The sequence below is a fragment of the Phoca vitulina genome, unplaced genomic scaffold, assembly GCF_004348235.1.
Source record: "Phoca vitulina isolate PV1807 unplaced genomic scaffold, GSC_HSeal_1.0 scaffold19, whole genome shotgun sequence".
Classification (NCBI taxonomy): domain Eukaryota; kingdom Metazoa; phylum Chordata; class Mammalia; order Carnivora; family Phocidae; genus Phoca; species Phoca vitulina.
Window position 1 is genome coordinate 28,527,939 of NW_022589722.1, and position 16,599 is coordinate 28,544,537.

General features: G+C 53.7%; 1 protein-coding gene across 1 annotated transcript in view; it reads right to left on the reverse strand.

The window, feature by feature from the left end:
• Positions 1-9,501, reverse strand: part of A4GALT (alpha 1,4-galactosyltransferase (P blood group)) — a 24,794-nt gene extending 15,293 nt beyond the window's left edge. Inside the window, exon 1 of the mRNA XM_032416891.1 lies at positions 9,438-9,501. The gene's annotated coding sequence lies outside the window, so the exon portion shown is untranslated. The remainder of the gene's footprint in view (positions 1-9,437) is intronic.
• Positions 9,502-16,599: the final 7,098 nt, after the last annotated feature.

Here is a 16,599-nt window from a genome sequence, read left to right on the forward strand (position 1 = left end):
CCCCCCCCCCCCCCCCCCCCCCCCCCCCCCGCCCCGGGGTCTGTCCGATTGGCAAAAATCCAAAACTTGGACAGCACATTCTCCTGGCCAGGCTGTGGGGGGACAGGCACCCCCCGCCCAGGGCTGCTAGGCATGCTAAATGGTTCAACTCCAGTGGTGGAGGGCAAGTGAACGGCTATCAAAATTACACAACCGCTTACCCTCTCAGCATGTAACACCACTGTGCATTTATCTGTAGATAAGTGTCATTCGTACAGGTCACAGGTTGTTTTCAATTGCCACCGACTGAAAACAGCCCAAGGTCTTTTTTGAAGGGACTGATTAAATACACAAAGACACACTGATACCGTGTAAACATCGGCTCTCAGGGGGCAGGGGCGAAGGCTGTTTTACTCATTGTGCATCCCTTGGGGCTTGCACAGGCCCTCGCACATAGCAGAGGCCCCATGTATATTTTCTGAACAAATGAGTAAATTATCCCTAAACTGCTCACAAAGCCAAGATCAGATAGGGTAACTAACCCAGGCGAATGCCATTTGCAAACTGCAAACCACGGGCGGATGCCGATTACAACTGTTAGAAAGTGTAATTGAGGGGCGCCTGGGTGGCTCAGTTGTTAAGCGTCTGCCTTCGGCTCAGGTCATGATCCCAGGGTCCTGGGATCGAGCCCCACATCGGGCTCCCTGCTCCGCGGGAAGCCTGCTTCTCCCTCTCCCACTCTCCCTGCTTGTGTTCCTTCTCTCGTTGTGTCTCTGTCAAATAAATAAAAATCTTTAAAAAAAAAAAAAAAAGAAAAAGAAAGTGTAATTGACATGTCCCGCCTCACCATCTGAGGGTACAAAACAAGGTCACATACCTTTGACTTTTCATATTGAAATACCCGACTCTTTCCTGGTCCCCAGAGAGGAAAGGTGACCTTCCCAAAGCTGCAGGGCTAGTAAGCATGGGAGACAGGATTTGCACGCAGGTAAATCTGCCCCCAAGTCGCAGACCTCTCCTCTTTCCCCGAGGCCATCGCTCCCTGCCAGGGTCACTCCAGCTCTGCACTGGAGGATGGACTGAGGATCAGGCTGCCTGGGGTTGGCTTCTCAGGAGCAGGGTGAAGTCACCCCCCTGAGCTTTATGTGCAGTTCAGGCAGCATAAGCTACCATGAATCCGGACTCCTACACATTTGCTGTCTTTGGCATGTGCATACACACGCTTACCAGGATGGCTGGGTATGGAGGAGCTTGCTGTGCTGGTCATTTGCTATGCCCAGCGATCACAGAAGCACAAGTAGCAGCGAGAAATCTTCATCAGATAAGATCATGGCTGGCAAATGAAATGCCTATGGAAAAGGTTTTTATAAGGTCCAGCCTGAGTTAAAGATTCCTGAGTTCACTCTATTTGGAAGAAAAGTTCCCAGCTTGCTTCACTTTTTCCTTTTTTACTGTATTACAGATTACAAATAACTGGCAACAAAAGAGAGCACCAACCCTGCCCTGCACGATACGCATACACAGCATTGACCATACTGGGAATGCTTAGTCTTAACAGTCTTTGCTAACTGCGTATTGCCTAAGCAAGGGACCTGGTTGCTGTCTTCTACACACCTGCTCTGTGATCTTGGAGTCTGACCTCTCTCTCGTCAATTCTGAGCCTCAATCTCTTCATCTGTAAAATAAAGAGCTTGGGAAAGACAATCTCTAAGGACCATTCTAGAAAGATCTTCCAAATCTGGTTTCTCCAGCACTAGTTCTGTTCATTCCATCAGAGGCGGCCCTCGCTGACCTCTCCAGACAGGGTATTTCAGGGCCACCTGCCCCTTGGTGCCAGGCCAAGAGCACAGGCAGATAATAAGGCCAGAAGGATGACAATTCACAGATAAGAGAGTTCCTGCTCAACCTGATTACAAAAATCTTGGAAAGAAACCCATCAAGCCCTTGGCATCACACACAGTCCCCTGATCCTTCATTCAACAAATGCTTGAACACCCATTATGTGCCATGCCCCACTCCAAGATCTGGAAATAGACAGCAGTGAACAAAGCCGATCGTCTTTTGCTTCCTGGAGCTGAAATTCTAGTGGGAGAAAATTAATAAGTAAAGAAATACATCAGGTGGATGACAATGTGCTATGTGGAAAAATGCAGCAGGGAGCTTGGACTGGGAGGCCCAGGGGTGGGGGTGCTACTTCACACAGACCAGTAAGGATGCCTCTCTGAAAAGTTGACATTTGTGCGGAGAGCTGAAGAAAGTGAGAGGACCAGTCTTAGGGCTAGCTGGGGGAAGTGTGTCCCAGGAGGGAAATCGGTGAGTGCAAAGGTCCTGGGGCATGTGTGCCTGAGGTGTTGTTGAAATAGCCGAGTAGGGGCACCTGGGTGGCTCAGTCGGTTAAGCGGCTGCCTTCGGCTCAGGTCATGATCCCTGGGTCCTGCGATCGAGCCCCGCGTCCGGCTCCCTGCTCAGTGGAGAGCCTCCTTCTCCCTCTCTCTGCCTGCCTCTCTGCCTACTTGTGCTTTCTCTCTCTGTGTCAAATAAATAAATAAAATCTTTAAAAAAAAAAAAAAGAAAAGAAATAGCCGAGTAAGTAAAGTGGGAGGAAGAAGGTACCAGGAGAGGAAGTCAGAGAGATAATGAGGAGAGCAGGTCATAGGGAGCCTTGAGGGCCACTGGAAGAATTTGTCTCTCTGACTGGGAGGGCTGCCATTGGGAGCTTTTGAGGATTAAAGGGCTACAGTGTCCCATATGTCTTAAAGAGATCTTTGGGATCTGGCTGCTTTTTGAGACTAAACCACGGGGCATGTGTGGCAACAAGAAAGCAGTTATGTGGCTCTTGGGACAGTCCAGAGGAGAGGGGGGTGGAGGGCTGGGAAATTAGGGGGAGAGCCCCTCTTGGAACATCTTTCTGACACATCTCTCCTTCCCACATCAGCCCCCATGACCACAGCCCAGCTCAGGACTCTGTCCTCTGCCTCAGGCCTACCACCCCCCACCTCTTCCCTGGCTTCCTGCCTCGGCCCCAAGCAGGTCTCCACACCCCCAGCCACCCAGGCCTTCCCCTGCAGCCCCTGCCCCTCCCCAGGCCCACAACTTCCAGAGGCTGACCTCTGCCAGATTGCTCAAGCCATCGGGCTCTGGGAATTCCAGATTTCTGCAATATGCTCTTTCCTTTCCCTTAAAACATCCCTCCATCCTCCCCTCCCCAGCAACCTCTTAACCGTAATATGTGGGAAGAGCTGCCCCTCGCCAAGAACACACCACACATCAGGCACCCTGCCAAGCACTGATCACTCTTACGTCCTCACGTTTACTACCACAGCCCCATTTCACACTTGAGAAAATGAAGGTCCAGAGAGGAAAGGCGACCTTCCCACTGCAGCAGGGCTAATAAGCATGGAAGGCAGGATTTGCACCCAGGGATGTCTGCTCCGAGTCCTTGGACGGTCCTTCCTCCCTGAGTCTCTCCTGACCTAGGTCAGCAGAGCAGGCCACCTCCAGGAAGCTGCCTGGATTTCAGCACAGCTCCCACTGTGGGCTGTGGCCTGGATCCCCACTACACACACTGGCACTCGTGGCTACCTTCCAAACGAGTGGGCATGTGAGCAGCACTTACCCCAAACCCCGGGCCTCGTCCACAGCCTAGACTACGGGCAGACCCTCAGGGCCCCGGGTGAGTCCCGCTGGGAATGCCCAGGGTGCACTTGGCCGTGGAGGATACTGGAAGCAGAGGAACGTGGGCACTTAGCCACACGCCGCCACTCTCCCGAGGCTGTAAATGACAGTAACTGAGGGAGGGCACCATCAGCGTGTGAGGACCGAGGCAAGAAGGAAAACCACCCTGACACTCCAGGTGCCCTTGAACAGGACGGTAAAAACGTGAAAGGAAAACCAACTCCATCGCTCAAACCCACCAGGCTCTGGGATTTCCACGTTTCTGCAGTATGTGCTTCCCGCTTCCCAAGACGTCCCCGCATCCCCTCCCCTGCCCAGCAGCCTCCTAACCAGAATAGTGGAGAAGAGCTGCCATTTGCTACGGGGTCCACCAAAATGCTGTTCCCGGCTGCACGGGGGACAGGTGATTAGAGTCGTGGCTTCATGCCTTTGAGTATTGTCTCCGTATTTCCACAATCGAGGGCTTGTGTGTGTGTCCAGTCACCACCCTGCAGGGACACCTGCTTTACTCCACCCCGAAGACGGTGTGAGGTCACTAAAGACCCGAGGCAAAAGCACGTGACATATATTCTTCTCGGTCCCTTCCCAATGCCTCCATGTTGCCGGGGACCTGCCACATGGGGCTGTCGCAGACACGGAGCGATGTTTACCCAGAGCCGCATGTGCACAGAGGGAGATCCTATTACACGTACTGTTCTACTCGCTTTATTTTTCACTTAAAAACGTGCTGGGCCCCTACCGTACACATTTCCTAAAACTCATCAAACTGTATGCGTGCAACGATGTGTAAACTGTACCGGGATAAACCTGCTTGAAAGCGTACGCTATGCCCTCATTTCATGTCCATAAATACAGCTCTGTACCCTAATTTTGCAGGGCGACAGTGAATCTCATATGGCAGTCCCATCCTTCACTTTGCCTATTTCCTGTCCTGACTCCTGGAACTGTGGTTTCCATCTTTCTGCTTTTACGGACAACACCGTGGTGAGTATCTTAGCACTCACGTCTTTGAGCACATCCTTAATTACTTCTGTAGGACTGGTTCCTAGAAATGAGCCTCTTGGGTCAAAGGAAACGTAATTTAAAGTTGTAGGTACGGATCATTATCTTGTCTCCAGAAAGGTTTTTAAAACTCCGCGTTCTCTGGGCGCCTGGGCGGCTCAGTCGGTTAAGCATCTGACTTTGGCTCAGGTCATGGTCTCAGGGTCCGAAGACTGAGCCCTGCTTCTCCCTCTCCCTCTGCTTTATTTATTAGAGAACGCGCATGCTCTCTCTCTAATAAATAAGTAATCTTAAAAAAAATAAAGGGGGTGCCTGGGTGGTTCAGTTGTTAACCATCTGCTTTTGGCTCAGGTCATAATCCCAAGGACCTGGGATGGAGCCCCGCATTGGGCCCCCTGCTCGGCGGGAAGCCTGCTTCTCCCTCTCCCACTCCCCCTGCTTGTGTTCCCTCTCTCGCTGTGTCTCTCTGTCAAATAAATAAAATCTTTTAAAAAAAATGAAATAAAAATAAAAAGTCCATATTCTTGGGGCGCCTGGGTGGCTCAGTTGTTAAGCGTCTGCCTTCGGCTCAGGTCATGATCCCGGGGTCCTGGGATCGAGCCCCGCATCGGGCTCCCTGCTCAGCGGGAAGCCTGCTTCTCCCTCTCCCACTCCCCCTGCTAGTGTTCCCTCTCTCGCTGTGTCTCTCTGTCAAATAAATAAATAAAATCTTAAAAAAAAAAAGTCCATATTCTTTCCAGTGTCAGGATGCGCCCACCTTCCCATTACCCTCGGCATGGGGAGGGGAGGGGTGAGCTGCTTGAGCTGCCATTTCTGAAAGGCTCCCTGTCAGGCGTGGAGCTCCTGGTTAATAGTAACAATACTATACCATTTCCTGAGGGCTTACTCTGCACAGACACTGGTCAAAGTGGTTTTCGTGGAGTAACTCATTTAATCCTCCCGATAAGCCCTGAGGCAGGTGCTCTTATCAACTACAGCTTAAGAGTTGAGGGAACCAAGGCACAGCTGGGATTTCAACGCCCCTTGTCAGGTGGAAGGAGTCTGCCTGTGGCCCAGCCAAGTTCACCTGGGACTGCTCTGGAGCTGGAGGCTCAAACTCACCGCAATAAAGAAAAGGCACTTAACCCTGAGCCTCAGTTTCCTCATCTGTAAAATGGGAAGAATAGCACAGGCTGGTAGAGGGCGTTATTATTTTTTAAAATATTTTATTTATTTATTTTGAGAGAGAGCATGAGCGGGGGTGGGGGGTGGGGGGGCAGAGGGAGAAGGAGAAGCAGACTCCTTGCTGAGTGGAGAGCCGGATGTGGGGCTTGATCCCAGGCTGGCAGGATCATGACCTGAGCCAAGGCAGACAGACGCTCAACCGAGTGTGCCACCCAGGCGCCCCTGCAGAGGGGGTTAAATAATAAAGTGTCTGGCACCTAGTAAGGGCTCAATCCATGGCCCACTCCCCAACTCAGGAGGCTGCCTTGGAGACCTGATGGGAAGGTGCAAATGAAGACCTCAGACAACTGGAGAGTTGGTGGGGGCAGGGACCTTTCTGGGCTCTGTGTCTACATCTGCGACGAGGGATTCTGCTCTTTCAAATCAAGTCTGTTGGGTGAATGTGAAGACCACTTCTGCTTCACTCTCATGCGCCTGTTCACCTAGCTCCCCGTTTGCCAATTCAGACTTTGCACAGGTCTGACTTCCAGAATGTGCGGTGTGTTCCCGCTGGAGAGTATGGGCACAGGGCAGAGTGTGCGGGCACCAGCCAGAAGGGAAGGGGCTCTTCTAGTCCTGTGGCCAACTCAGCTTCCACTGGAAGCTTCTGGATCCACTGAGGTCTGTCCAGAGGGAAAAGAGAGACAGGAGAGGAAGGGACTCTCACTCACTGAGTAAGATGGGTGCAGCTTCCTGATATCTACTAGAAATGGAGGCACCAAGAGGAGAGAGAGTCTCAAGGGCATGCAGTTGATGCCAGGAGAGCCAACTTTGAATGCATCCCTGCCACTCATCAGCAGACTGAACCTGAACAAGGCACTTTCCCCTCCCTCGGGAGTCTGTCTGTTGGGGGAGGGAGGGGTTGGTAACACCTGCTACCTCCCAGGGAAGCAGGGAGGACTCCAGGGGATGAGGCTTGCAAACAGCACTGGGAGCTGGGGGCCTGAGGACCAGAACCTCTTCTCTCCACTGAGCTTTTCCACCTCCCTCTACATGAAGATCAAAGCCAGTTCATAAGGTGTCAGCCGGGCCCTTCCCTTTTGCCTCCTGTCCTCACCAGCTCAGAAGTTCCCTCGACCAGTGCCAGACACCCCCCACCTCCTGCATCCTCTGGGACCTCAATCTAGGGACCTGCCTCTCCTCTGGGACTCACCACTCCGTCTTCTGGCTCCTTCCTGTCAGCTCATAAATGCAGCCAAGTCTCCTTTACCGAAAAGCACCCACACAGATAAAGTAAAGTAAAAAGAAAAAACGTGCTCTTTCAAAACACACACCAGCAGCAGCAAAAATAAAAGCCAAATGATAATCTGGGAGGAGGTCTTTGCCACCAAGAGACCAGACAAGAGGCAAATACCTTGCTGATGAGCTCAAACAAATGAATCAGAAACTCACATTTTGTGGTCATTTCCCAAGGCACATATATTTGCCAAATCACTCTGTACACCTTCAGCTTACACGGTGCTGCGTGTCAGTCACAGCTCAGTAAAACCGGGGGTGGGGTGGGGGGGTGGGAATCACACAAAGATCCTAGCCGTTCATGCTCTTTGATTCAGCAATTTCATTTCTAGGAAATAACAAGAAATGCACACTCGCAGCCTGAGGAAGTACGAAATGGTACAGGTCCTCTGGAGAGCCAGCTGGCTCTAGGTAGAGCCCTTCTAGAGGTTCAAATGCAGTGACGACCAGGTGATGCTCTTTCCAGGAAAAATCGGGCAATGTGTACGTGCAAAAGTTCAACGTAACGTTATTCCAAAGAGCCTAAATTTCCAATGTGTTCCCTTTACTAACATGATAAAACACAGGTAAACATTGAAAAATATTAAAAAAAGGTTTGAGAGAGGTGAGGAATTTGAAAAATTTCTATAGACAAGATATATTCAAATATGTTAAAAAGTATTTTTTAAAAAGTTCGGCAAAAATGGCGAAATTTAACAGTAGGATTCTCCAAGTGGTGCAAATATGGCATCTCCCCCCTACTTCCTACAGTTAATTCATTCCAAGCAACATTTAGGGAGCACTGTGTGCTGGGCTGGGCACTGAGGTTTCAGGTAAGGTTCCTTTCCTCTAGAAGTTTCCAGTCTGGACAGGAGTGGCACAATGAAAACACAGGGCATTTAGCAGGTATTGTGAGCTCACCTAGGAGGTCCGACGGTTGGGAGGAAGTGCATTCCAGAGGCACATCGGGCGCAGAGCTTGGGTGAGCAGGTGGCTGGTAGAGCCCTACAGCCCACCTGCCTGGACGGAGGGCCAGGAGGGGCAGCGGCCGCTGGGGAGGGAGGCGGTGGGGGAGGAAAGAGCTGTTTCCACATTTCAAGCTTCCCTTTCTCATCTGTCCCTACTTCCAGTCCTGTCGCAAATGTCCCAGGCAGCCACCTCCTCTTACTCTGCCCCCGTCCCAGTTTGGACCTTTAACCTGGGCAGCTAGAAGGGCTTCCGTCGGAATAAGGAAAGGAGACAATTTTCAGAATTTCTATTTGGGAGTTTGTCCTCTTATAGCAAGCTGTCAGAGGATTCCATCTCGCCTCTCCCTTTCTTTTGTATTTGGGCCCACCTGGGGGAGTCCCCCCTAGGGGATCTCCGAGCGGGAACACGGAGCGCAGACCTAGGTGTGGAGGGTAGAGTCCTGGCCAACCTGAGCCCTGCTTCTGCCGGCCCCCAAGGGGCCTGCGAGGAGCAGGCAATCACTCAGCATCTCCGGGAGACAGGAGACGCAAAGGGTGTCCTCCTGAGGGAGGGGTGGATGCAGGGGAGACGGCTTTTAACCCTCTCAGAGCCAGAGGCTCAGCTGAGTCTGCCCAGGAGGTGGGAACGTCTATTCCAGGGTGTCAGATGAGGAAACTGAGGCAAGCGTCCCCGCCCCCCAGCAGCGAAGGGCAGTGGACTCAGAGACCCCCTGCCAGAGCCGCTCCCAAGCACATCACAACTCCCACTCTGGCTAGCAGGGAGGGAGCGAAGCGAGCCGGAAGGACGGGTCGTCGGCGGGTCGGGATCCCTGAGAAGGGGAAGGGGCGCTCCGACCCAGGCCCTTCCCTCCACCTGCAGGGCCCTCCCCCCGCCTCGGCACTTCCGAAGCCAAGGCACCCCCCGCCCCCCTCGACCCGGGCCGACGCCTCCCGCCCCCGGCAGTCTCCCCTCCAGCGGGCCGCTCCCCGGCGCTGTCCCAGCCGCACCCCCTCCGGGGCCAGGAGCGAGCGCGGCGGGGCGGCCAGGCCTCCCGAGACCATTCCGCGCCCCGCAGCGGAGCGGCGCGCCTCGCCCCCGGGCCTCCCGCCCCCACGACCCTCTCCGCCGGCGCGGGACCCGGGACCCGGGCGGGGCTGCTCCCCTCTCGCCGGCCAGGCGCCCGTGCAGCCGCCGCGCTCAACTTCGGGGCGCAGTTAGCGGGGGACCGCCGCGCGCAGTCGGTGCGCACGCAGATGTCCCTCCGGAACAGGTGGCCCGGGCGGCGGCCGAGCCCCCGCCGCCCCCTCCGCAGCCCACCCCCGCCTTCTCGCGGCACCCCTACCCGCGCCCGGGGCGCCCCCAGGGCCGCACCCGGGAGCCCCCGCCCGCCGCCCCCTGCGCGCGGTCCCGGGTACCTCCGGCTCCCGCGGCGGCGGCAGCGACAGCGGACCAGCTGGTCCCGCGGGCCGGCGGGCGGCGCGGCGGCGGGAGGCAGAGCCCCGAGTCCTGCGCCGGGAGCACCGCCCCTCCGGCCCGGGCGTGGTCAGCGCCGCCCCGCCCGCCGCCCCCGCTGGGTCCCGGCTCCTCGGCCCCGCGCGTCCCCGCTGCTCCCGCGCCGGGGTGGACCGCCGTCAGCAGGTACGGAGCGCCCCCCTGGCCTCCCTGTCGCCTGCTGTGTGGGCTTATAATCCGATTTCCCCATTTAACAGATGAGAAAACTGAGGCTCGGCCGGTTAAGTCGCTTGAAGGTCATGCAACTGAGAAGGGGCAGTGTCAGTATTGGAACCCGGGCCTGCCTGATGCCACAGCCTAGAGGACACTCATGAACCTCCCACCCCACGCCCCAGCTGTGACTGGTGCTAAACGCTCGGCCTGCGGCGTGGCTCGGTGTTTTACCGAATTTCACTTATTTGCTTGAACCTTCACAACTTCCGAAGGCCCTTGTTGCTGCTGCGTCCTGGCCCCACTCACTCTCCCCCGGGTCCGCTGGCCGCTGGCTGTGTTGTCCTCACTCCTCGGGGCTCCTCCTCCCCCTCAGCGGATGACTGGTCCCCAGGCCACCTTTGAGAACATGAAAACTCTCCATCCCAGACCTGCAACAGCCTAGCACTTAGTAGGTGCCTTTGAATGAACGAATCAGAAGAAAATTCCCATGGGCTTCCACCACCCATCTGCAGCCTCCTGACCTGGTACTTAGGCGCTGCCTTCCCTCCCAGGACCCCCTCCCCTTGTCCACAAGCCCTTCAAGCCCACACTGACTCAGCAACTCTGCCCTCTCTCCCCTGCCCTGCTCATTCTCATCAACCCACACACTTCTCCTATCTTAAAAACCAAAAGAAGGAAACCAAAACCCCTTTAGGTACTTCTCCAATCTTAAAACCAAAACCCCTTTAGGATCCCCTAACCCGCTCCCCTTCCCTACTGCCTCACCTTTGTCCTTCCCTTTATAGCAAAAGTCCTGTCTCTTGGGTTTCTCCCCTCCTTTGTCCCTCAAACCCCTCCCCCCACTAGCCCACTAAATCTGTCATTTTTGGTCCCCAGCTATGCCCATGTTCCTAGGTCCACATGGAGCCTGCTCCTTGCCTCACTGGTCCCTCTAGCAGCACCTGTCACTGCTGCCCACTCCCTGTTCTCTGAAGCACTTTACTCTTCTGGTTTCCCAGATGCCACACCTGACCACTTCTCCTCTGTGCCCACCCCCATCCTCCTCCGCCCTGGGGAGGGGAAGGGGAACTCCCTTCTCTCCCCAGCCTCTAGAAGTTTCCACAGGCTGTGCTCAGCTCTTGATCTTCTGCTCCTTCCCCGACTCTTTACATGCTGTCATCCAACCCTTGGCTTTGGAGGCACCTATCTGCGCATGACGCCCAGATGTGGCCCGCAGCCCGGACCTCTCCCTGAAGGCACATTTCTAACTGTGCTCCCTTACAGGGCTCCAGCCAGCGGCCCGGTCTCCCCCACGCTGTCCTGCATCTCCCCCATCTCAGTTAAGGACAGCTCCCTTTCCTGCCGCTTGGGCCCCAAGCCCTGACTCCTCTCTGCCCACCACACACCTTCCCCACACCCACTCCAATGACAAATGCTATCAGATCCGCCTTGAAAAAGATGAAAATATGTCCAGAATCTGACACTTCTCACCCCTCCCCCTGTCCAAGCCACTAGCCTCTCCCCAGGGACCTCATCTGGCCTGTAGTTCTGCCTCCCCCACTCCCTGGTCCAAACACCAGCCCGAGGGATGATGGGAGAAGGAGGTCAGGCCACATCCCTCCTCTGGCCAAACCCTTCCAGTGGCTCCTCACTGAACTCAGAAGAAAAGCTCCTGCCTCACCCTGGCCTCATCCCTTTCTTGGATGGGGACCCTGCCCAGCCACGCTGGCCTCCTTGCTGGCGCTCATCCCCTCCAGGGCCTTTCCTCTCGCTCGAACAGGCTCTCCGCCTGGAACAGTCTTGCCTAGATACCTACGTGGCTCTCTCCCTCACCTCCTTCAGGTTCAAGCTTCAATGTCGGCTTCTGAGTGAGTATTCCGTGACCTCCCTGTCTCAGATCAGACATGCACTCCCCACTCACTGCTTTCTCACCTCGATTTTCCCCCATATGCTTACCACCATGTGACATGCTTTATGTTTTTCACTTATACATGTATTTTAATGCCTGTCCTCTGCACGGGATTGTGAGTTCCACAGAGCGGGGGTTCCTGCTGACTTGTTCACTGCTATGTCTCCCTCCTGGAACAGTGTCTGGAAATGAGTGACTGGACACTCAGCACACGTGTAGAATGAATGAACCCGTAGGAATTCACCAGTGGTAATATTCACAACCCTTTTTCTTTGTATTGGCTTTTTCATTTCAATAAATGTATTTTAAAAGCAAACTTTATATTACTGTCCTAGATAGGATACCACTATTACTAGCCTAGAATAGAAGACAACAGTAAAAATGACAATATTCTAGGGGGGCGCCTGGGTGGCTCAGTTGGTTGAGCATCTGCCTTCAGCTCAGGTCATGATCTCAGGGTCTTGGGATTGAGCCCCGCGTCGGGCTCCCCGCTCAGTGGAGAGTCTGCTTCTCTCTCTGCCTGCTGCCTCCCTCTCTGTCTCTCATGAATAAATAAATAAAATCTTTTTTAAAAGAGATTTTATTGGGCGCCCGGGTGGCTCAGTTGGTTAAGCGACTGCCTTCGGCTCAGGTCATGATCCTGGAGTCCCTGGATCGAGTCCCGCATCGGGCTCCCTGCTTGGCAGGGAGTCTGCTTCTCCCTCTGACCCTCCCCCCTCTCATGTGCTTGCTCTCTCATTCTCTCTCTCTCAAATAAATAAATAAAAAAATCTTTAAAAAAAAAAAAAAGAGATTTTATTATTTGAGAGAGAGAGAGAGAGAGAGAGAGAGAGAGAGAGAGAGCACAAGACGGGGGAGGGGCAGAGGGAGAAGCAGACTCCCCGCTGAGCAGGGAGCCCAATGTAGGACTCCATCCTGGGACTCCCGAGATCATGACCTGAGCCGAAGGCAGTCGCTTAACCGACTGAGCCACCCAGGCGCCCCTAAATAAATAAAATCTTTAAAAAACAACAAACAATGTTCTACAGCTCTGGGGACCCCTTTGCCCTCCTACCCTCTCCTTTTTTTTTTTTTTTAAGATTTTATTTATTTATTTTGATAGAGAGAGAGACAGCGAGAGAGGGAACATAAGCGGGGGGGTGGGGTGGTGGGAGAGGGAGAAGCAGGCTTCCCGCGGAGCAGGGAGCCCGATGTAGGGCTCGATCCCAGGACCCCGGGATCATGACCTGAGTTGAAGGCAGACTCTTAATGACTGAGCCACCCAGGTTCCCCCCTCCTACCCTCTCCTTATTAAAATGTGAGATTCACAAAGTGTAGCAAGGTATCAAAGCACCTAGAATAGATTCGCCCCTGGACCTAAGCAGAAGAATTGAAAGAGAATTGAGAGGAGATGACCTTCTTAGGGGAGCCCCTTCCTGGGCTATGCCCAGCCCCACAAGCTCTTCCTAACGGCGCAGGGGAAGAACAGCTATCCCTTCTAGCTGTCCCTCCTAGCAGTTTATTTAAACTCACAACCCTCTGAGATCGTGCTGTCACCATCCCCACTTTACAGACGAGGAAACTGAGGCTGAGTTGGAACTCGCCCAGCTCACAGAGCACATCAGGGTGGACAGAGATTAGAACTGGAGTTTGCCGGAGACCAAGCCCTTGGCAGACTCCGAGGTCAAACCCCCCTCGGTCTGCTCCGGCCTGGCTGTTGGGGGAAACTGAAGGGAGTGCGTGGAGGAAGTAGGTGGGGATGGAAGAGCCCACATGTCAGCCCTGCTCTGGCCTCAGTTTACCCATGTGTAAAGTGCTGCCAGAGACGCCCAGTCTGGCCACCCTGGGTCTTTTGTAGAAGTCCGGGAGAAAGATGTGTCCTCTTTCTTCTGCACGGGCTCTGAGTGTGTTTTGCTTCTGGACAAGGAGTGGGGAGGGTGTAGACTAGAGCTCGGTGGTGTCTGGCCACCACATGAGGGGAGGGCCCATCTCTGAATAGAGCCTACCTCCTCGGGAGGCTGAGCCATGAGCCACAGGCAGGGGAACGGGCCATCTCTGGATCCTGTGTGTCCCCGTGGCCTGACCTGCGTGGCCCACAGGCCTCCCCATTTTACAGTTTGGTTTAACCAGCTGAGCTAGATCTTTTTTCCTTGTACATAGAAGAATCCTATTTGATTCAGCCTTTCACGACTGACACTTTCTGCTCCACCCATTAAGCGAGCTGCATCCTCGCCCATCTTAATAAAAAGGACAAGAAATCAAAAAGCAAAACAACCCCCTCCCTTACCTCGTCACCTCCAAGTCTCTCCTACCTTCAGCCAGGTTTCTCAAAAGACTCATCTCTGCTCTGTTGCGATCCTTCCCTTTCTGGTCCCCGGTGCCTGTTCTCATCTGCTTCCCGTCCCCCTCCGGGTTGAGGGCTCTTGCCAGTGTCACACTGACCTGCTTGTCAGTCCTGTCAATATCGGATTAACAACAACAATATTGTTAACCTTTGTTAATAGAACCACAGACTGCAAGAATTTATGTAAACGTATGACCTTAAAAACATAGCAGCATTTCTGGCTTCGTTTCTGACCAGAGTGTCCTAAAAGCCACAGGAGTTTCTGAACCATCCCCACGTCTCAGGGACACCCCAGTGCCCAGACTTTTGCCTCTAAGACCTTCTCCCCTAAAGGAAACCAGGATTCTTTGGAACATAAAGAGAAAATGAGAATGGTCCGGGATACCCTGGTGTGGCCAGAAAGTAAAGTCACCCTCAGAAATATTAGGGGAGCAGAGGAGAGACAATGGAACCATCGAAAGTCTCCCCCAACACGAACCAAGCTGTAATAATACGAGCATCAAAAACGATCGGTTGAAATAATTACGGTTAACTGGAATATATTCACTCTGTGAACGGTCATGGTTATAATGATACTCAGAGGAGAAAGGTTAATATAAGGCATTCCAAGAGAGTTGTAATATAAGAAAGATGACTGTCATATGACTTGTTTGAATTTTTATTGAGCTTAAGTTGGGATGCATTGGTCTGTGTATCTTGTTTTTTTTTTTTATTGTTAACAAATTAGAGAGATGTGTTTGCTTTATCTGTGTAATCAGAAAAGAATAAACTTGGAGCTCTGGGCTGGAGGCCTAGAATACACCGAAGAAAGGAGAATGGACTTGCACGTCCTGGGGACCCCACGGAAACTCTGGGGTGGACAAGACTCCCTCAGGTGCATAGCGTGGGGGTCACCGTCGGTTGTCCAGGAGAACGGGGCTTCACAGAGGAGGTCCACAGTGGCTAATTAGCCAAGTCTCATCCCAGGAGACGCAGCTAAGCCCTGTGTCCCAGCGCCTGAGGACCCAAATCAAACATCCAGATCCAGTGACCTCAGCTTGTCCTGGGAGATTATCGTAAACATGAGCTGGTATCCAAATTTCATCACCAAAGCTCTAGGGAGAAAGCAAACAAGTACAGCAAAATCCCTAAGAAGAAACAAAAGCAAGGATGGAAATGGTGCCTATGGCCTTGACATTTCAGGAGAGTTTTTAAGTATAAAGGTTATGACAGAGCTGTTCTCGGACCTCGCCATGAGAAATCTGCAATCGCGGTTTATACTGTTGACAGAGATTTACTTAATCAAGTTTGTAATCAAGGTTGGAATACTCCAGATGAATTGGATTTCGAAGTTTCGTTTATGACATAGAGGAGCTTTAGGGAAGGAAGTCCACATAGCTGTGGCCATCCCCTCTGGGGACCGAGGTCTCCTGACTGTAATAGCCCCGTCTGCAAACTCACCGGGGGGTTTACGGGCTCAATTTCTGACTTCCCGGTGGCATCAGGCTGTTTACCATAAACTCTCCGCTCTCTTAGCCTCCTGCCCTCTGACTGGCCATCCTCCGGACGACTCTTCGTTCTCCACCCATCCCTTCCATTCTGGAGTCCCTGGCCCTTTTCCAGGCCCCTTCAGGCGTCTCACGCACATGTGGGCTGGCCTCCGTCCTACCCTGGCCTCCTTCCAAAGCTGAGCCCTCGTCCAGCCCACAGAGGAGCTGCAGGACCCAGAGCCACCATCTGCTCAGCCTCTGAAAATGGCAGCATCAACCCTCTTGGGCCCCCCTCTCCCCTCTCCCTGCTCCGCCACCCCACCGCCCCTGCGTGAGGCAGCCAACCGCCGAGTCTGGACGATCTCACCTCCTCGCTGCCTCAAACATGCCTGCTCCTTTCACCCCCTATGGCAGCCCTCAGCCCATCATCAGTCCCACACTCAGGCCTTTCTGAGGCGTCCACAATGTTCGAGGTCCTGGAAATGCAAGATGGACAGGGGCCTGGGACTGAAGCCAGGACTCACCGTGCACGCGGTTCCCTGGGGGACGGGTTGCAAGGCACACTCTGAGAGGCTCCCAGCTGCAGCTACTGGTGGTCCCAGACCCACTCTTTGAGCAGCAAGACCCCAGCTCACACAGGGCTTTTGAGTCTTGCCAAACAGAATTAACAGAGAGCCATGGAGGGCCTGGAAGCAGGGTCCTTTAATGAAGTTGAAGTTAAGTCTTTTTTCCAGGCAAATGCAATGGACCTTGGTTTCTTTCACCAAAGCCTCTTCCCCAGGATGGGGCTCTTCCCCATCCTTGGCTATATCAGGAAATTTCCCAGGATGCTTAATGAGCCTCTTGCCTCCTGAGCTTGATAACTAAGATACCCAAGGCTGTCAACCCATCTCTGGGGATGAAAACAAACACCCCTGCCTCCAGCCCTCTCCTCTGTCCCTACATCCAGCCCCAGACTCTGGAAGGGTGTTTCCCGGCCAGCTCCGTGTCCACTCCCAGCCGCCCCTGACTGCTGTCCCGCTTCTAGGGTATTTGGTCCAGTTTTTCTTTTTGAACTTCCCAAAACTCCCAGGGCTGAGGATGAGGTCCTGCTCCTTTAGACTGCCCTCCAAAGCCTACCTTTCTGGATCTGCCCCCTGCCTTCCTGCCCTGGAGTCACAGTTTCCTCCAACAAAGGGGACACATCCTTTTCTTCATGCTGCTCTCTTTGCTCTTGTTGGTCCTCAGCCTTA